Source organism: Pinus tabuliformis, chromosome 1_1, assembly GCF_031772625.1.
Source record: "Pinus tabuliformis cultivar Carrire ecotype Pingquan chromosome 1_1, CPIR1, whole genome shotgun sequence".
NCBI classification, from domain to species: domain Eukaryota; kingdom Viridiplantae; phylum Streptophyta; class Pinopsida; order Pinales; family Pinaceae; genus Pinus; species Pinus tabuliformis.
The window spans coordinates 681137887-681160844 of record NC_142297.1 but is presented as its reverse complement, the minus strand read 5'-3'; positions in this window follow the sequence as shown (position 1 = coordinate 681160844).

Below are 22958 nucleotides of genomic sequence, written 5' to 3'. Positions count from 1 at the left end.
AGCGCAAGACACACTATAGAAGGAAAGGCTTTCTGGCAACCCCCTCCCCAAAGATTTTTGAAATTCAACATAGATGGAGCTTTAAAAGGAAACCTAGGGGATCTTGGTTACAGAGTCTTAAGAGATGAAAAGGGTAACATAAAAGTCATCTTTCATAGTCATTTGGGAAATTCCACCAACAATATGGTGAACTCATGGCCATTGAAAAATGCTTAGAAACCTTGATTGAATCTATTTCATAGAAAATAATCAGAGAGGCAGACTTCGAACTAACTATTAATTTGGTCAAAAAGATAGGCACGGGATCAGCATCAGATAAAGTTTAGAACCACTGGAGACTTATGCAGGTCTATCACCGAATTCAACCACACCTAAAAATCTTAAGAACACTCATTTTTGTTCATGTTCGCAGAAATGCCAACAAACTGGCGGATGAGTTGGCTAATGAAAGGGTGCTTTGTACGAAAGACAATAAAAGTTGTTTGTGGGAGTTGGTTCCTGCAGGGAAATTGTGTGAGGATTTCCACACTCTAGCAAGCCCAGACAGGGAGCATTATCAGTTTGTGAAGGAGAAGTAGCTAATTAAAATTTAAGTAGATGTATAATCGGGATTTGATAAATGGAAGACTCAAGAATTGGCACAAAAGGGTCTCTCATATGGATGGACGGTATTGGGGAAAGAGAGTGAAGGTAAACCGTGGCAACAACATTTTTGCTATAGCTAAAGCGGTTTTTGGGTGCCCTAAAAACCCTAAGCAGGTTATTAGGATTGCACTCAATGCCATTAACCGGTCAACACGTGGCTTAAGGAGGAGAGTGAAAACTACCTATATCGGGTGGGTATTCCCTGTGCATCCTTTCAGCTCGATATTCTTTATAGTTGTACGATCTAGCAGTGGTAGATCAATGACTAAGGTTCACCATGCAAGTTGGCGGGTCTAGGTTATCTACCTGGCTAGTTTCTCCTCATGAATGGGATCGATGGATTGTGGGTGGACTACGTACTCGAGGGTTATCCACATAGTGAACCCGAAATCCTTTCACTCTGTTGTCTATCTCCTCTTCGGGTCCGCCTAAATATTTTTTGAGTTTATCTATTCGCATACTATTTTTCAACCAGGATTGACTGGTTCAGGTCGTCTTTTTTGGTTTGCGGACCCTAGGCCCGGATCTCGACTAGTTGGCCTTGTATCCTATTCTAAGGATGCTTGATAACTATTTGGCCCGCTTCTCCTTTGGACTTGTTGTATTTTATGTAAACTATTTTTAGCTATAAGTGAATAGAAGGACCGTCTCTTGCTTCAGCAAAAAAAAAGAAAAACAACAATTGAATAGAGATGTGAATCATTGGAGAAATTTGGAGGTCAAAATGGGTCTCAAAACAAAACTACCAAACAAAAATAAACTTTATAAGAAATAATAAGATTCAATATGATGATGTCAACCATGGGGGATGGTTCACCACTTTTGGAGTAAAAAAGTAAAAGGATTAAAAGTAAAGAAAATAATAATAAAAAGCTATTTTTTGAACTCGTATTTTCAACTCATCTCCCTACATTTTCACTCAAATTTCGAGAGGAAAAACCCATTGGATGCAAAATTTAATTCCTCGTCCAAGGAGTACCCATGTTGCATACTTTTGATGCACCCTACTACATGAAAAATGAGAAATACATGAAAATTGTGATTGTAATCACATCTTTTCATGTATTTCTCATTTTTCTTGTAGCAGGGTATGTCCAAAGTATGCAACATGGGTACTATTTGGATGAACAATTAAACTCTAAATATGATGAGTATTGCCGCTCAAATTTTGAGTAAAACCGTAGGGAGATAAGTTGAAAATATAAGTTGAAAAGGTAGTTTCTTCAATTTTCTCTCTAAAGACAATGTAAACTTTGAAATGAGAAGCAATACGATTACCCTTTTTTTTATGTAGCAAAAAAAACATTTGAGTTTGAAAAGTGTTGATTTAGAGTACACCTATTTTTATTTGGAGCATATTTTAGACACTTTACATTGAAATGGGAACTGAAACAATTGCTCAATTTTTTGAGGTAGCAAAAAAATCTTTCGCTTTTGAAAAATACTGATTCAAAATACACCATGTTTTATTCGAAGCATATTTCAAACACTTCAAATTTTCTTATGAACAATTTTTTAAAATGTTAATGATTTTCATGTGATTTTGAAAAGTGTTGATGAGGCATCTACCCCTCAAATTTTCTTATGAACATTTAAAAAAAATGTTAATGATTTTCATATTGATTTTGAAAAGTCTTGATGAGGCATCAACCACATTTTTAAAACGCTCATTTTTTACACTTTAAATTTTTTAATGTATTAGGTGTCAATATTTCTTTTTTAATTTTCATCTAGATTTTGAAAAACATCAACATTGTTTTTTAAGGCATATTTTTGACAATTTAAAAATAGTTATCAAATTAACAAATAATGAGATCAATTTGAAAACAAACAAAAGAAACACAAGAAGTTTAAAAAATAATAACGAAATAAAAAGATATATTAAAACATTTAAAAAAAAGAACACATCTTAAAAAATATATATTTAAAATATTAAGAAATAAAAACTAAAACAAAGAAAATAAATTTAAAAATTAATAAGAAAGAAAAATATATATTAATATATAATCAAATTAAAAACATGGCCAGCAAAATAAATAAATACTTAAAAAAATAAAAAAAACACATAAAATTGCAAAAAAAACCAAAATTAACTTAAAAATTATATGAAGAAAAAACAAATAAATAAAAATAAAATAAAAAATACAAGAAATTATTTTTAAAATAATTAAAAAAAACAATACTAGATAATTAATAAAAATGAAAAAAAAATCATTAAAAAAAACATTAAAAAATAAATTTTGAAACCTATTTAAAAAAAATCATAAATAGTTGATAAAAAATAACCTTTTAAAAAAAATAGCAAATTTAAAAGATTACTCACCACCCGATTCTCAGAATCAGACTCCACCCCGCGGCCTTATCGAGCCGTGGGGGTGGGGCCATGGTGCCATTTTCTTTAATATTTTTAATATATATATATATATATATATATATATATATATATATATATATATATATATATATTGTTTTTATGATTTTTTTTTAATGATGTTTTATTTTGTTTTTTTAATTATCTTGTATCATTTTCTTTTTAGTTTATTTTAGCAATAAATTCTTGTATTTAGAAAAAAATGATTCGTTTGTTTTTTTATATAATTTTAAAAAAAATTATCATTTTTAAGTTAATTATGTTTCTTTTCACAACTTTGTGTTTGTTTTATATATATATATATATATGCCATGTTTTTGATTTGATTACATTTTAATATATATTTTTCTTTATTATTATTTTGTAAAAAAGATTGTTTGTTTTAGTTTTTAGTTTTCTCAATATTTTTGTTTTTGTTTTTTTAGTTCGTGTTTTTTTAAGGGTTTAATATATATTTTATTTACTTGTTATTATTTTTCAAACTTACTGTGTTTTTTTTCAATGTTTTATTTTTTCTTTTCTTTTGTATTTTTATTTATTTATTTTTTGCCCAGAGGGTCCATTTTGATCCTTGACTAGCAATCCAATCCCATTATGTGTTAATTAGATAGTTGATTTTAATGTTTTCGTTATAATGTATCAAGTCTGACCCCACAATTTGTCAATTTAATGATTTTCCTTTAAGCTTTCATTAGAATGGGTCAGTTCGCCTACATTGCTTGTCAATTTGATGGTTTATTTTTAATTTTTTGTTGCATTTTGTCAAGTTGTATTAGGTAAGATTTTGAATTTCTTATACTTTTAGCATCTGAAAAGAAAGTTACTCTTTGTATAATGACTCTTTCATTCACGTATTCATTTAAAAAAAATAGTCATAGAAAACTTTCATAATTCCATGGTTGAAATATGTTGAAAACTTCAGATTTTTTGTAGTCATGATCTTTGGTTTTAATTCCATGGTTGAAAAATTGTAAAAATTTGAAGGGTTTTCTGAGTTATGAAATTTTATCTTTAACGTCATTTAAAAAAAATGTTGAAAGTGTACCCCGAAAAAAATGGTTTTTATTGGTTTTTACTACCATGTTTAAAAAATTTTGAAAAAAGAAAACTTTATTCGAGCATCACATTTTTCTTTTTGAGGGCTGTTTATCATGTTTTTTTGGGGTTTTTCAGCTATACTTCTCGTTTTGAGTTTACAGTTCTTGTTTCAAAGTTTACAAGGTTTGAAATTTGATGATGTAATCTAATCTTTTTTTATTATGTTCACTATTATTTTATAATATTCCTTAGGAGACCCATTTTAGAACTAAAAATTTCTCTAATGGTGTGCTTAATGAAGGATGTGCAGGCGATGGGGTATGTGCTCGAGAATGGGAGTAGAAAGATGATTTTATTCCATAGAGACATAATTAGTTTTAAATTGTTTTCCATTTCAAACATTTACATATGTCGTTGTGTGGAAGAGAAGTTGCATAGAGTTGTGAAAATGTACAGAACGAAGGATGTGAAAAAGGATATTTTAATTGTAATGCATTTTAACTCTTTTGGAGTTAGTACACATGCAATATGACCTGCCAAATTTACTATTATGGTTATTTCTATGTAATTAGGCAAGTTTTTATTTTTTATTTTATTTTTAATTAGTAGATTGTGTTCAGTGTGGAGGTCTGCATAATGAAACTTGAAATATTTATTCACACTCCAGCAGAAGACCAATGAAGATTTTATTATTAATATATTTTTGGGGTGTAGAGGTTCACATAATTAGTAACCAAAGTGTTAGTAAATAATTAATATTTATATTTTTCCATAAATCCAAAAATTATTTTCTAATTTACAGTTGATTTCATTTCTAATTTCCGATTGGTTGAGGAAGCTCTGATGGGACATAATTCCCCTGGTCGAGGCATTTTATTTTAAAAATTTGTCAGTGGTTGACAATTCATTTGAAAATAAAAAATAAAAGTAATTTTGTGAGAGGTCATTGCATTAGTGAGTTCTCTTACACTCACACTATTATGTGAGTGTTATGATCAATGATGTGAGAATTGATGTGGTTGTCAGTTCTTTACATAGGCCTTGGAGGAAGGGGGGTTAACATATCTCCAATTTATATTATTATGTTTCCTTGTGTAGAGCTTTTACTATGTGGATGATAGTGTTTGTGACGAAGAATGGTGGTCCTTTCCATACATGGGGGGTGTTCTGACACAAACACTATTTTGTTACTACTCTGCGCTATCATCCCATAATTGATAACATTGTAGGTGCTTTGGATATGTAGGGAGGGTTGAAAAAATTTAGGATTAATATTAATATGTTTCAATGTGTGGAGCTTTTACTATGTGGACGACCAAGTATGTGCAGGAGAACAAACTATGTGTGGGGAACATGGTCGTTTGCATAAGTGGGGGTAGTTTAAGACTGACATTGTGGTTGAAAGCAAAGATTTTAATATGCGGAGGACGAAGTGATTTCAGATCTTAAAATTCAATTCTTAGCTTAGATTCCTTATCATTTTTCTTGCATTATATGTAGGCCTATTCGCTTAGAAAGCAATTTTTTAATGTTACACTTTATATTGATTGTTTTTCCTTTCATTTTAGTAAATATGTAGTCATAACCTCAGTGTACGAATTATATTTGGTGTGTACAATAGAATATTCGAAAGGTTTATGCGAGGAAAACAAGTTCTGAAGCCAACACATTATTACTCTAACTATTGGGTTACAAATTCTCTTGTTGTAACAATTATCATAATTGTTCGACTATAAAAGAAACTAGTATTATGAAATATTAAATAAATTATGTTTTCAATCCATGTGAGGAATACATGCTGTGCGGTAAAAACGAATATCTGAACCATGCATTGAGTAAGTCAATTGAGTAGAAATTTTTGCCATGAAAATTTTGGTTTATGTGTGCAAAACTAGATAATGTATGAAACGATACAATGTTTCCTTATGAAAAGCTTTTATTTGGTGTAGGATGGAGCATGTGTCGGTGAATGAGGGTGCAGAGATGACTTCATTCGATATAGAGGAAATTAATTTTAAACTCTTCTCTATTTAAGACGTTTACAAATGTAGTGTAGAACAACAGTTGCATAGAACTGTGAATATTTTTAGAATGAAGTATGTGTGGAGGATAGGGTTTGGAATACAAAGATGAGATATGTGGAGAACGAGGTATGTGCAGGAGAACGGAAGTGTAGAGACAAGTTTTCTTCATAGAGATGGAATTAGTTTTAAAATGTTTTCTATTTATAACTTTTATAGATGTAGTTGTGCAGAAGAGCAGTTGCATAGAGCTATGAATATTTGTAAAATGAAGGATGTGTGAAATGATATTTTAATTGTAGTGTGTTTTAAATATTTATGAGTTAGTACATGTGCAATATAACCCACCACATTCATTACTGCGGTTATTTCTGTGTAATTAGGCACATATATATTTTTTTAATTACTAGAGTTTGTGGAGTGTCGAGGTCCGCAAAATCAAAACTTGAAAGCTTCTTATGCACAATGAATTTCCTCTGCAATTCCCACATATGCATTTGTGTTATTTTGAAAGTATACATTAGTATTAATATTTTAATGCTTTGAAAATCTAGCTTCTAAATTTGATATTTTAATGCTTGTGTGGTTTTCTCGTTCCATCTACATGTGGGTATATTGATTCAATACATGCGTAGGTGTGTAGTTAGTGAATTGAATGCTGAGAGGATTGGTATTTAGATGGAACAATGTTTTCTATTAATCAGAGGACATATATCATGAAAAAAAATTATATTAACATGTTTTAGACACAAAATAGTAGTTGGTTGTGATTTTTAGGGAAACGAGCCTGTAAGCATTAGAAATAACTAGTATAGTGAGGAAAAAATTCTATTTGTAGTGATACAAACAATTAAATTCTATTCTCCTTATTACATTTGTCGAGTAATGCAATGTGTAACATCTTCTCTTTGTAGTATATTACATTCACAATGTTGCAGTATTGCCAATAAATTTCCAGTCCACATATTTCTTTCACACATGTGCTCTTTCTTATTACATTTATGAATTAAATACTAATGATGGGACAAATTGCAATGATAAAAATATATAGATAGATTTATCTATGATATAGAAATTTTTTGACATATGTTGGAACAAAAAACATAACAGTTAGTGATTTATAGGGAAACGGGTCGACAAGATATTGAAATCATTAGTGGATAAAGGAATAAAGCTATTTGATGATATTGATAGGAGCCTTTTCTAACAAATTAAATATTTTGAATAACATATTGTGTATTGTTTTCTCTTTGCAAATTCCATTTTAAATCTTAGAGTATTGTCCAAGATTTTGTTGCCTTACATAAACTGTTATCTCCGAAGATGAAGTTGCAACTTCAATAATTCCCTAATGGTGTTTCTATTAAATCATGGATGGTAGGAGTAGTGTAGAAATATAGAAGCTCTACAATTCTGCAGGATTTTAAATCAATTCACCTTTGCTGGTTTTCTATTTTTATTTGATGGTTTCTTAGCTAATTTCCATGATCACAACTAGTTCAAACTTATTTTATATGGTAAATTTTTGTTTATTATGACACATATAACTATGATCTTAAAGTAGCAGAAAAGTGTGGAGTAAATGCATGTGATGTTGATTGGATTTGGTATGTTCAATTGGTAATTTTTAAGTGTGTCGTCTGTGACTGTTTTGACATGTGTAATAGTAATAGTTGTCAGAGAATATGTGTGTGGAGACATTTTCATTGCAATGTTTTGTATGTGTGTATGCATTCATATTATTGAATTTCGTACTGAGAGGATGTTTATAGAGGTGAACATTGGAAGATTGGAAACATTAGGTTTTTTAACAAAACTGTAAGCATAGTACTGATAGGAGTTTTTCCTTGTATGGAGGTTATAATGAAATTACTTACGTTAGATTTGGATATATTTGAAATGATGGCTAATTAATTAGCTTCATGTATGCATATGTACACAGTGTTGTTTTTTTCTTGACTTGTGCAGTTCACTCAAAGTCGTTGGTTTTTTATTTCGAAAGTATTCTAATGTCGAATGGAATTTTGACTTACTATAGAAGTGATTTCAAATGATTTTTGATTCGTTTTACTAAAAATCACTACGTGCTACTGTTTTTCATTTGAAACATGTTATGACATATTTTTATCAAAGATAAAGCTATAATTCAGTTTTTTTATCATTATGATGTTTGATCTTTTATTAACAAGACCACCGTTGTAGGTGAATATTAGTGCTTTTGACATTCAATTTATCAAGTATGTACATGCACTTTTTTCTATTCTATTTACTAATGCACACAATGTATTAATATTTAACATCTTTGTTCCACACATATGTTCTCCCGCAGAAGACTACTTATTTGAATTCTTTGAAAAGACATTTAATATAATATTGCATAATAATAAGTATTTAATCCACAAAATATTTGTTATTTCTTGTTTACACATTGATTTTGTAGTTATTCTTGTCAAGTTACGAATTAAAGTGTATGTTTCTAGTAATTAAATTATTCTCGCACCTACAAAATTAAGTACCCTCTTAACCTTGACCTCCACACATATTTCATTGGAAAAAGCCTTTACATTCTTGACGTAGGCATTTGATTCATTGGTGGAGGAACCTGTGCTTTGACATGGCTAAACTTGTAAAAGTTTTAAATGGAAGAGTTTGAAATTATATCCATCTATGTGGAGTAAGGTCCCCACTGCATCGAAATTATGTGTTAAGTTGTGCAAGAGATAGGTATGTAGAAGGAATGTGGGGGCGAATATGTGACTTTGTGCAACTGCATCAAACACATTTTAACAATGATCTTTGTTTTTTAATGTTCAAAATAATGTGTCAAGTCATTATTAAATTAAATCTAGCTAATTTTTACATAGTAGTGGGGACCAATTGTCAAGTATATTGATTGTAGAAGGTAGCTAAATACGTGTCAGCATAATATTTATTTGTGAAAGTCCTTGCAAAATTTAATATTTTTAGCTATTATTGATAGTTTTAAGTTAACTAGCATGATCACAACCATAGCCTAGTGCGACTTAAAATTTGTATAGAAAAAAAATGGAAATTATGTCATGTTCCTGATAAAATATGGCAGAATGTTTTTGTAACTCCAGGTTACAATTGTCAAATTTCAAGATCTTGGGTGTCGATTGGGTTTTTTATGATTTTGAATCCATTTCCACTACAAAAAAAAATCATTGAAATATTGTTATTGCTATATTTTTGTTGAAAAATAGAAAATGCGAGATTGTGACGATTTTTTGTTGTGTGGGAATTTTTTTTACCTTGGTTGTAATACCCATTGGTTGTTTTGTAAACATTTGTGATTTGTATTGGCTATTGAGAGTATATTGGCTAATGAATGATGATGAACTAATTATGAAGGAAAATTTGATTTAATTTAAATAAATAAAATTGATGAATAAAGATGGAAATTATGTGGAAAGAAACACTGGACTGAAAGGATGCTTGCCAAATCTAAATACCAATGGTTTGAATTAGATTTAATCTCTTAATAAAACACTAAGTTGAAGATAAACATTGAGGAAAGAACTATGAGAGAGAAAAACATGCTTTATGGGGAAAACAAAAGAAAAGCCTAGGCTAAAAGGGAGAAAATCCTTGAAAGGTGGGACGTTGCCAAGAAAAATCTATCGAAAATAAGCTTGAAAGGACATTGTGGAAATTAGAGGAGGCTTCTAATTATTGGAAATAAATCTTAGCCAAGGGGAGGATCTGAGGTTGATCCAAGGTTGGGTGCATCAATGTTGTCACAGGCACAATTTCCAGACTCAGAATTCAGGTTAGTGATTATGATTGTTTCTGACAATCGTGTTATGAACTAGATTTATTGAATTACTTAAGATAGATTAAAATTGTTGTTTATTGTAACAAAGGTTATATTTATTGTTTCTTGTTGTATTATGAATATGGGTTGCTTAAATTTACTAAAATGATAGAGTTCGTTAGTTAGCTGTTGTAATAGAATGCATGCTTGACTATTATTCGAAAAGTAATGATTGGGTTATAACAAGTGTTGGGTCAATTAAAATTTATTATTAATTCCTGTACGTGGATGTTTTATGTGATGGTATTTGTTGTCTTCCAGAGGATGAACTTTTGCCACGAGAATATTTTTATAATTTCCATATTTTGCATTGAATCCTTTCTATGAGTATACTTTGGTTTAGAAAATGTAAAAGTTCTTTCCTATAGGACTGCTACAGTGAAGGGTGGGGAGTGATGATGACAATGATTCACCTGCCATAGGACCCTTGAGGTGACGTTAGACTCGATCAGGCATGCCCAGAAGTAGTAAGCATTCAGCAAGACCAAAAGGGTGCAAAAGGGTTGATCGATATGATCAACTACTTTAGCAAAGATGTTGTTACCACCCTTAACAAAAATATAATCTAGCTATAAATCTAAATGTTATAAGAAGGAAAAACCTAGACCTTTCTATTGTCTCTTAATCAAAGATGTATAGGTTTCAAGTTGTAATATGATTTTCACGAAAAATGTTATTATAAGCTTAGAAGATTAGTTCCGTAGAAGCCAAGTATGTCATTACTTTTCTCCATTGGGTAGAGCCAATTCTCGGGGACCCGATATCAAAACAAAATATACTCACTCTAGATTAAGTTGATTAAATTCATTTAGGGACTATAGATCAATGGGTGAAATAGCTTCCATACTAGTTGTAGAACCTATAACAAAGTAATTACAAATCACTGATGATAAATTCCATGGCTTAATATAATGTTGAAAACACCTAAAGGGAATGCCACAATACAAAGAGAATTAGATATGAAGGGCTAAATTATACCACAAAAAAGATGAGTGACTCTGGAAAAACAAGCCAAAACATAAGATTCTAAGAGGAATCACTATAGGAAAGTTATACGACATTATTCCTACCCCTAAAAAACTCTCTCTTTTAATTAGATATTAAATAGAAACCAATCGGCTGTAAGAATTCTAAATTCAATCTAATCCTATGGTGACCAACAGTAAAAGAAAAGGGAGAGAGTAAACTCATTCATCGGACAGAGTAAAAATGGATTTTTAGATAGAGAGTGTAGAGTGTGGTTACGAGAAATATCTATCATATTACAAAATGTGTATTGTTAAGAGAGTTAACTACACAGACAGTAAAACATGCTTGCAAATACATAAAGGTAATTAAATAAAAAGAGAATTGGAGGTGAAAATTATGCTATTCAAACCCCAGCTCCACCAAATAGCTAAATATGATTATTTACTATAGAAAACTAGTCTGAGCATAACATGTAATCCTAGCCATAATTTGACAAAGAAAAATTCAGAAGTGAATATCTATTTAAGATAATTAATTTCGAAGGTAAAGATATATTATATCTATCAGACAATAAAATTAGTAGAAACGGATACAAACTTTAGTTAACCAATTCAAGATCCAAGGATATTAACTCTTTAATTCACCACATATCAGTAACAAATATTCAATCCAAAGCATACACAAGAAATTAATATGCGATATGCTAAGTTATGGTATGTTATATGCTTATAATAGTTTACTTATTTTTCTTATTATATTCCACAGATTTGAAATCACATGTACATAAACTAAAGTGTAGATATAATGTTAAATGATAGACAGAAAAGAAGCCAAGACAAGAGACACAAGATGTGGCAGCTAGCTAGGGACAAACCGTCCATCAGATCGACTTAATTCCACTACCAAACGTTGCAGCCTTCAGAGGATGTTTAGATGAACCTACAGTCCAGATCAGAAGAGGAGGTTGGATGGTCCACACTGGTCAAACTTTGGATCTGTAGTTGTAGCTTTAGTTTCAGCAGCTTCCTTGAAACTAGGGAAGTCGATTTCTCGCACACTGTTCATCGGATTGACCTGATTCCACCACCAAAAGTTACAACCTTTAGAGGAGGTTCAGATGAACCTATAGCACAAATTAGAAGAGGAGGTTTGATGGTTCACATTGGTAAAACTTTGGATCTACAGTTGCAGCTTCAATTTCAGTAGCTTCCGGCTTCACATGTGTGAGAGAGAGACCCTTTTTTGCGCAGTAGAGAAGAGACTCTTTTTTCACAGTAGAGAGAGAGAGATGTGATGACATGAGTGAGTGAAAATGAGAAAATGTCCTCCTATATTTATACACAACTGTTGATGTTTGAATAGATGTGACTGTTGGGCTTCTGAGCCTACATGAGTTGTAGGTCGGCTTGATAATAATTCCATAATCAAAATAATTTCATATCTCCATGAATACTTATCAGAATCGGATGATATTTAGATCAATCCTACACCTCTCGACGAGAGGAATCTAATGAACATATTATCAGCCATGAATGAGATGACCCACATGAAGTTTGTCCCTAGTTACCAATTTTAACACTCCCTCTCAACCAAGGAGAACTTCATTTGCAATCTGTCTGTCGGTCACTACTATTCATCCATCAAATGCACTACCCTCAATAGCCTGACTCTTGGCCTGCTCTACTCTATTCTGCTTGTTCTTCTTTGTCTTGTTCTGCCCTGTACTGATCTATATGACTATGCTCTGTTATGCTCTGCTCTCCTTTATTTTGTTCTGCTCTTCTTTTGTCTGAATTATGAAGAAGAAGAAATGATCAAGGATGTATCATACTAACTCAAAGTCAGTCTCAAAGTATGTACCACTAGTCCCAAACCAATCCCAACCGACCCAAAGTCAGTGTCATATTATGTACAACTCCTACCACTTGTCCCAGACCAGTAACATCTTCCACTGACTCAAAGTCAATCTCAGAGTGCGAACCGCTGGTCCCAGACCAGTAACAACCGACCCGAAGTTAGTGTCATAGAATGTACCACTCCTACCACTAGTCCCAGAGTAGTATCATTGATCCCAGATCAATGGAGGTCATCCTAGTGTAGGGAGTACAGTAGATACAGTGATGCGTCCATCAGTACTACTATGGTCCCTAACTTCATTTCCCTGCTCATTGATCAGATGAGAGGTACTTCCCATGAGTCCCAGTCTACATGGGTATGATGCCTCGACAAGAGAACTAATCAATCCTATCCTCATAGGTAAACACATCAATCCTGCTACGATCGCCATGGAGAACACATCAGTCCAGGCCTCACGAGAGAACACATCAATCCTACTACAATTGCCATGGAGAACACATCAATCTAGGCCTCATAAGAGAACACATCAATCCTGCTACACAAGAGCGCGAATCATCTTGTCCCACAACAGAGTGAATCATCTTGTCCCACAGGAGAGCGAATCATCTTGTTCCAGTGCACAGCACCAGGGGAGGGTGAGTCACCCTATGGTTGTATGTTTCTCCAGTAAGAACCGCAAGCCCTCAAAGCTCCCAGAGATCAATGTGCTCACTGATAATGATGATGATAGTCAAGGTACCCAATACAATCTAACAAGTGTGAATAAATGAGTTGTAGTCGAACACTTGAAAGAATCTATCAATCAAGAGACAATGATGTTTTCCCACTATCGATAGCGAAGGAATATGCCACTAATGACTGTAAACCCTAAGGTACTGCCAAATGGACTCTATATCTCTTTCCCAGAGAAATGAGCTAAATTCGATGGGAAAATATCCGCTAGAAGGAAGGCATTAAGGCATCCTTCATCAATCTTGTGCATGTTTTACCCATGGGCCAATAATGTGGAAGGAATCAGAGGAAAAAAGATGTAGTAACCCAATCAAAGCATGTTTATGTCATACAGAAGATGTAGCTAGTGCACGATAGAAACCCTCTGAACCAACCAATAATGAAATTTGACACAAAGGTGAGGAATCCACTAATAGGGTCAAATGGAAACCAAGGCACTACACAAATCCCAATGTGTGATAATGAAAGCTGATGTCGAACAAAAGGGAAACCACCTAGTCAAAAACCTATGATACTGATCAATGCTAAGTACAAGTTAACCTATCAATAATGAAAATAGGGCTAGGGTGCGGCTCTAGATCTGCCCTCAGAACAATTTTTCATAGTCGATAAGGACAAGACCCGCGACCAAGAAGTCAATAGAGACCTTCTCAAACCTGCACGAGTAAAGGACCAATAAAACTGATATGATAACGAACATGACACTAACAACGAGGGATGCTCGACTAAAAAATAGATCAAGAGACATCACCGAGAGGCCGACTGAGGTTTACTTCCATTGAACATAAGATTTTCATGCAGGAGGCATAAGAAAACTCTCCATATGACTGGAAGAGGTAACCAATCGAAGGAGGAATGACTCAATAACAATGTTAAGGCTCTCCTAAGTCAAACTAAAGCCCACCCCAATGGAGGAAAGACTATGTTTTGAGTGCTTTGTTCAAGGGTGACACGACTGATTCTAGCTGCCATCAAAATATGGAAATAATGTCCCGTTCCCGCTCTTTTTTTGGAATATATAATTTTTTTTCTTTTTCTTTTATATGAAGCTTGAAAAATAATAAAAGAATGCTATAGTATAGTGGAAAGAATGAGTGTCGAAAAAACAGATGCTCTAGTTCCTAGGAGGGGAACATTCCTATGCTCAATGCAAGGTGGCAAAATTGGTCAAGGACACTCAAAGGAATGTTCTTTCCATGGGTATAAGGGTGTGTCAAGTTGTAGAGGTTAAGTGATTGAAAGGTTAATTTTGTAGAAGAAATGGTCAAAAAGTGGCTTAAACACGAGTCCAAGTGAAGCTGGCTCAAGGCCGAAAGGTGCAAGTAGTCAATATGCAATGCAGTAGTACAACTCACACAAAGGAGCCTCTACGGTATAAAGCTAGAAAAATAGCAAAGAAGTAGAGGAATTAGGCTTCAACGCACAAGTCATGGAAGGACTAAAGAGGACTCTTAAGCCTAAGAAAAAAAATTTAGCATGGGTGCCAAGTGACAATGAGGTACTAACTAGGGTGCCCATGATATGGTAGGCTCTACCACACAAGTCATGATACTTCTAAGCAATGAGAAGGTTCTTCACCATAACTTGGTGGGGTCAATCCTAAGGCCAAAATGGGAAAGGAAACTGATAAGTGCATAATGCATGTGAAAAACCTAACCTGTATGCCAGTTTCGTGAACCAATACCTGTCAGAATGGATCAACCATAAAAATGTCCAAAGGAGAAATCTTCCAAGTTCTGTAGACATAAATAGGAACACTAGACAAGAAGTTAATACATCACACATATAAAATATTATGTTATAGAATACAAAACTTGAAAATGCGTACATTATATGTATAATATGGCATAGGGAACCACGTAGCCTTGCGGCTTATGCATAATAGTTCTTTGGAGCAAGCCCCTTGTGAGGCTTAGGCCAAGGACTCCTTTTGTAGTACAAACTCATGGCTTCAAAGAGTTCCTCCTGTGAAGGCAAATCAAATTCCAAGAAATCGTGAGAACTATAAGGATCAAAAGAGGGAATTAAGGGGTCCCATGTCCATATAGGAAGAATCTCTCAGTCAACTACTGGGACCAAGTCCCAAGAAGGAGAATAATAGGTCAAAGGATCATTCTCAAAAGCAAATGAACATTGAAGATTCAATGCCACATAAGTCACCCATGGTGGGGTACAGTCTACTTGAACACTTGGAACAAACCAAGGGGTATTCTGCAGTAAATTCAAATTAGGGTGGTGATTATCAAATGCAAGCTGATCAATAGTGACAATATTCCCTTTATGAGGAAAACACATCACTTAGAAGAGTTAAGACACCACAAAATTCATCACATAGACATAATCACACCAATGTAGCATATTAAAGTCTAAAGGGTGATAAACCACCACCATATCGATTAAGATAATATTCCCACCTAAAGTAATAGGCAATTAAGGAAGAACACCCATAGATTCACCAGGTCTTCTATCATAGGCTAACAATTGACTATCAGTTGATAACAATGTTGGAGAACCCAAAGATTTCCAAGTTAAGGAGGATATAATACTTTCGTAGGATCCTTCATCCACTGTAGATTGATAGACGTTTATGGAATTAACTCTAAAATTTATTTGGAAAGGTGCAAAAGAAGGAATATGAGGCTCAACAAGACTATCCAAATCAAAGGAGACACTCCTAGAACATGGAGGGGGAACATTTGAAGAAACCGGAAAGCCTATATACCAGAAGACTGTGTACTAGAAATCAAATAGGCTCTATTGTTAAGCACTTCACCCCCAAAAAGAGGAGTGTAATCATCCAGAGATTGCATTGGCTCAATAACATTATCAACTGACACTTGATGGGATTGTCGAGAAACCATATCAGATCCATGAGTAGAAGAACCTTCAGACTCGGGCCATATCCTTTGTACCTCTGGAATACTTGGGCATAAATGAGTAAGATGGTCTCCCTTATATATCTTACAAGGAAACTTAGGTTTAAAACTTCCATGCCCATGTTTCTTATCAACATTCATTCCACCAACATCACTACCAGTGGCTTGCGGAGAGTCCCCAACATGACTTGCAGACATCAGTGACTCTTTCCCAAGAGAGACGAGACGTTTACCCCCAACCCTACTCATAGAAGCAAGTGAGTCAACAGGAATATGACTCATAGAGGTAGATGATGATTCATTGCTAGTATGACTTGTAGTGACTAGACTTGTGCCCCCAGCATGAATTGCAACGGCTAAAGGCTCATCTACAACATGACTAGAAGAGGTTGATGATGAATGGATAGAACTATTATTCTTCTTTGTCTTCTTCTTTCTCCTCTTTTTAGATCTCTTACTACTAGAGGGAGGAGAAAAAGGAATACTAGATTTCTCTTTTAAAGAAGATGAACAATTAACCCACATTTGATGCCCTTGAAATAAAGAATTTGTTTGAGAAGCTTCAAGAACATCTGGAATATTCAGAGTGGACCACAACCAAACTAGTAGTCCAACATTCAATCCAATAATACTAAAAGTGGCCATCAAGGGGGTACCAACGTTTCCAAAGAAAGGAAAAGAACAAGGATCCCCTTTAAGAAGGGTACCTTGGCTGGTTTCCATAGGAATATGGGCCATATCTAAATTATTTGCAGTTCCTTCCCTTACAGGAATGTACATATGCCTTTCCAAGGAAGATAGATGCACAATCAAAACCTTTTCCCTTGAGGAGGAAACTCCACAACTTTCAAAAGAAATATCAGAAGCCTTTCAAGATCAGTGGAGTGGTAGGTATGTCACTCAGAATCTAAAGTCCAAAAATGACAAGAATAAATTAGCTAAAGCCAGCTATATACAAAGAGAAAAGAGCACTCGACTATATAATCCCTAAAGATACAACCAATCAAGAAACTCACAAGTATTTCCACTCCGAGTGATGAAGATCAGACACCAAAATACAAGAAGGTGAAGTAAGGGACCTTCCAAAGATAGTCTGGGATAATGACGGCCCAATCCTACTAGTAAAGGTATTAGAAGTAGGTACGTTGACCTCCAAAAAACAACCTTTACCAGTGCAAGCGCCCAAGCTTTGCAGGGGTACCCTCCAGAAGTATTGTTGAATGTGATACAACGTTAGCCTTAGGTGCCACAAGATTCCCCTCTGCAACCACCTATGCGATCCATAGGAAAAGCCACTATGGATACCAAATCGTATCAAAAGTCAGGCAGAACAATCGTGAGGTGGGATCTAACAAGTAGAAGAGGGGTTATCTCTCTTCCTTGTCTTCACTCTTCCTTGTGCTTAACTCCTAGTCACGGATCTTTCCTGATCTTTCTAACAATATTGGGTGTCGCTCTTTATTCAACTTCTAAGTTTTGTAATTTGAGCGGCCTGGGAGAGTTAACTCTCCACTCACCTATTCCAAGGCCCTAATTAACCTAAACTTTTTTGTGTTTGTTTAATTACAACAATAAAAGTTGTAGTTCATTTTATTAATCGCTTGATTTTACATAGTTGTTATTTATGTGAGGGGGAATTATGAAAGTGAAACTGATGATGTTTTGATGCAACAGAAATCAATATAAACTTAGCTACATGCAAATGCAGTTATTTTATTCAATGAAAATGGATTTCTATAGAGTTCTATGAATAAACTTGTACAAGAAACTTTTTCCTTTTCCAGAAAACACACTCTACACCCAAAAGCTAACAAAAAGACTAAAATGTCTGTAATGCAAACTATCTTAATCCAAACTATAATGACAGTTCATGGATGCTCATACAAGAAGAAAAATGTGTTTTATAGAGACAATAAGCTAACTTGAAAATGAAGAGGGAAAATATTTGAACACAAATCTCTCTTCAAAGAAAGCATAACAAAGTGAAAAAGATCTCAATTCACTTCTCAACAAAAAAACAAAAGAAACCATAAACCAAAATCTTGGAAAAATGAAAACTACAACTTGTACAAACTGACCCAAATAGAAACAAAATATTTCAACAAACTGACCAAAGGCCAAGAAAGAAATACTTTCAAACTTGTCAAAAAGACTCTCAAAAAGGAAGAAAAGCGATAAGGCCACCAAACAAGGGAAAGCAAAGCAAGAGAACTTGAAATCTAGGTTGATAAGGAAATTGAAAATAATTTCTTATTCTGGAATACCAGAACAACTAAGAACTTCAAAATGAAGCCTTGAGTATACAGATACAAACTAAAAATTTACTTAAGAAGCAAAACTAGGCCAAATCTTTTCAGTGAGAAGGAGATTTTGAAAAAGAAAGCTTGCAGGAAAAATAGATTCTCCAGACAACAGATGACCATACAACAACAAAAATCACCAGGCTGCAAACCTAACTGGGCAAAAATATTTGAAAAAAAATCATCCAAAAAATTGCATATGTGACTGTGTAAAAACACAAAAGTGTGCACACACATTTCTAATACAGGGAACTCACCTACATACGAGTCTGCTTTATAGGAACCTCCATGTATACACTACTATAAAAAAAAGTAAAAAGTGTATAAAAATATTTATAAGGAAAAACAAAAGTCAAGGTCTGATCAAGAAGATCAAACTTGATGCCTGGAACACTAATGGACCAAACAATACTATAAAAGAAAGCAATCAAGAAAGTGAATGCTTATTGAGAACAAACAACCCAAACCAGGAATAACAAGATTTTTATCCCTAGTGACGTCACCAATTCTATTATGGGTGAAACCACCCTAGGGATTTCGGTTGAGAACCCTGACATATTAGAGGGCAAACCTCAACAAGAAATTCTCAAACAATCATAAAAAATCATTATTCTACTAAATCATGTAGGAGTATCCTTACTTGGATGTCCTTGAGAACCCTGACATACTAGAGGGCAAACCTCAACAAGAAATTCTCAAACAATCATAAAAAATCCTTATTCTACTAAATCCTGTAGGAGTATCCTTACTTGGATGTCCTTAATTTGGGTAGATCCCGTAGGGTGCAAACCCTCAGCTTCTCCCGATCTTCTTAAAACCTAAAAATTATTCAATTGGAACATACACAATAGTAGAAACATAAAGGATATACATGATATTAACTTTAAATCATATAAATGAGTGACTAATTATACATCAATATAAGATTCGTAAATGAATTATAACATGACTTTGATGCATAAACACATTTCATATCGAAAACAAAACAAAATTCCTTTTTGTTGAAGTAAGCTATAAATAAGATGGAGAAATATGACCTGAGTCCTTCTCTAGCTCCAAGTGGAATCGTCCTCTGGATCCATACTTTCCCAGCCTTTAGAAATCTTCCTCCATCACCAACATAAGGATATCTCGAGAAAGATGAGGGATATCTATAATTAAGGAAACAAGGGTTCCTTGAAGCTTTGCGGAGTGCAGGAGGCAGGGGGATTCTTCATACTTGATTAGGGATAATCTCACTATAGTATAAACATCTCATCCTTTCTCCCTTAATTCCTTGCCATGACGGTTTATTTATACCTCTCCAAATTAGTATTTTTTAGTTGGGAAATAGTTGGGCCATAGGCAATAGGAGGTGAGTAACATGTAAAACCTGTGAACTCTGCCTGGAATTAAGGAAATTTAATTTTTTTTAAGTGTTTTAACATATGTACGTGGGTTGGATATATGCTGACCCACATGTACATGCTTTTATCACAGGGAAAAGTAGCGTATAACGAATAAAACACAGTTTTTTAGATTTTGGACCAAGTCTAGAAGGAAAGGTTCCCCTAGGCCATAATTAGAGCATCAGATCTACCAAGAGTGGTAAATGATGCTATAACATTTTACCTTTACAAATTTCACCCAATTAAATATGCATAAAAAACCAATGTGCATAACAAAATAAAGTACTCCAAGGGTTCAAATATATTTATGAAAGTTCAGAAATTTACATATTTATATAGTTAGTATATCACAAAGAAATAAACTAGAGGATCTTATTTCACATTAACCAAATAAATACACATATACATAAGAAAATCAAGGAACCTATGACCTCTATCACATGGTGTGCTTCCAGCATGGTAGTTGAAGAAGGGATGTGACCAACAATACATCATAAAATTCAACAAGGAAATATTATATGTGTTCGTACCTCATGATACTACGATTTCATTGGTCCATAGTTAAAATATTTGTAATATAGTAGATGAGAAGATCATGGCCCTTCCTTTGAGGCTAATATGACATATAAATTTCCCCCACAAAGGGTTGAGGTACACCCAGAATTCTTAACACTACTTCAATACTCTCTCTCCAACTCCAAATGACCCAAAATTTATAAATCCATGACAATAGTGTCTATATAATTCTCGACACTGTGGGTGTCCCTAAACATAGTTACAATAGAGAGGAATGCTACCTTTATGCCCAAAATGTGTCCATTTGCAAGAGAAAATTACCACAACCTTGGTATTTCCAAGACATTTAGCTTGATCACCCTCAGGAATCATCCAATAAGTAATAATAACCCATGGCTTGTATCAAAGCAAGGAATGGGCCTCCTTCATTCATAATCTTTGCCTCTAGAACTCAGAGAAGTCGGCCCACAAATTTTAATGACTTCTATATTGGGAAATAGTTAAATGTGTGCTTCTTTGAGGAAGGAATATTAGACCCGCAAAATCAGATTATGATGCCAAAATTCTCATTAGATCTTCAAAAATAAGAACAAAAATAAAATCCCACTAGGATGGCAATAATTTCCACCGAGGAAGGGTAAAATAGTTACAGTAGGAACTAAATCTACCGAAGTTGGGTTAAGGATCTCCCTTGAGACATTCTAGTTGAACTCTCTTGATCTCATCTTCAGCTTAAAGTAGAATGGTAAGTTAGAATGATCCCCAAATGAGCTCCTTCCCCTCTTTATAATTTCTTTTTGAGCAACCTCTAGAATTTAGTTGAAATATTATTTATTAGTGAGGGCCACTTTCCACTAAATATTTTTTTCCACCTTTTTAATAAAATATTCATTTTCTACCATTCTCCAATCAAAATAATCATTTTACACCAATCTCCAAAAAACCAATATTTCCCCCTTTGTGAAAATAACCAAAAATGCCAAAAATGTACAAAATATACTTCTTGTTCAAATGATGGGGGCATTGCTGTCCTCCCTGCCTAAGATTTCTTTCCCCAAGAAATCAGCCTATATATCTAGGACCCATACTTTAATAAAAATCCTGGATACAAGAGCCATAATGCTTTCATCACCGTGATTATTAAAAATAATGGTGTTTATGCCATTGTTAAGACCAAAAGTTATTTTGATAATCTTGCATATACATGTAACGTTTCCCAGTTGTTTTGAACCTGCAACTTTATATTGTTCTAGTACCATGGAGTTCATAGTAGAATGGTTTTTTAAATCCCAACGAGCACAAAGCCATTTCCCCAAGGCTTCAGAAGTAGCTATTTCATTAGCACCATTAGGCCCAAAAGCCCCTAGCATGGCATCTATATTCAAGGTTTCACAAGTTTCCTCTAGTAGGTATGCAAGAAATATTCCATGTATAGTTGCAAACTTAAACTAAATTCCCATTAAGGTAGAACAATATGTGTCCATCAATAATGAATTGCAAACATTAACATTGCAATTCTGGCTAGATTCCTAAATACCCTCCAAACTAAGACAACCATATTCAATGGAATATGACACAAATTAACATGATTTCCTTCACCAATTAAATTTTTATGTTCCATGTGTTTTATTTCTGCTCCTAGCTTCCTTCCTTCGAAGAATCATCAGTAGAAGAAGAATCATCACCTTCTGGAATGTGCGGCCAAGAATTGGGTACAATAGTGAACTTGAAATATTCCTAAAGTGCAGGTATCTCTAAGGGTTTCTTGCAGTCTTTCCATTCCTCTAAAATAACATTTGGAATAGGATGACAACACGAATCATTGACTTCTTTCATAATATCATCACGATCATTCTCATAAGAAACATTAAAATTATGAACATTAAATTCTGTCTCATTGTATGGAAGTAGTTTTTGAAAGGACCGGGTTGCATGATATGTTGTTTTTGTACACAAAGCTCTCGAGCAGAGAAGCTTTATCATTGTATCAAAACTATGGCACATTGGAATGCTCTCGTTAGATCCTAGTGCCTTAATAGGGTCACCTTGGGAGTGCTTATGTTGCACTCCTTGAGGAATAATACCCAGTACATCCAACAATGAATTATCCAGCTCTTCACTTTGAAATTGGAAACCAACAAACTTGGATATGGCAACACTAATTTGTTGTTCCCACAAAAAAAAAAAAACGATAGCAATCCACTTGAACTTATCTTTTTATTTGTATCCAAAAGTGTAATGTTCATAAATTGTGTTTCCAAAATTCCAACAACATTTCCCTAACTTTGCTACTCTTCAGTTTGAATACTAGTGTTCACCATAGAAATTACACATCTTGCAACTACCTTTGTGCTCTCATTTAGCTAGTCTCCAACAAATAAATGACCATTGCACTCAAGGTTAAAGGATG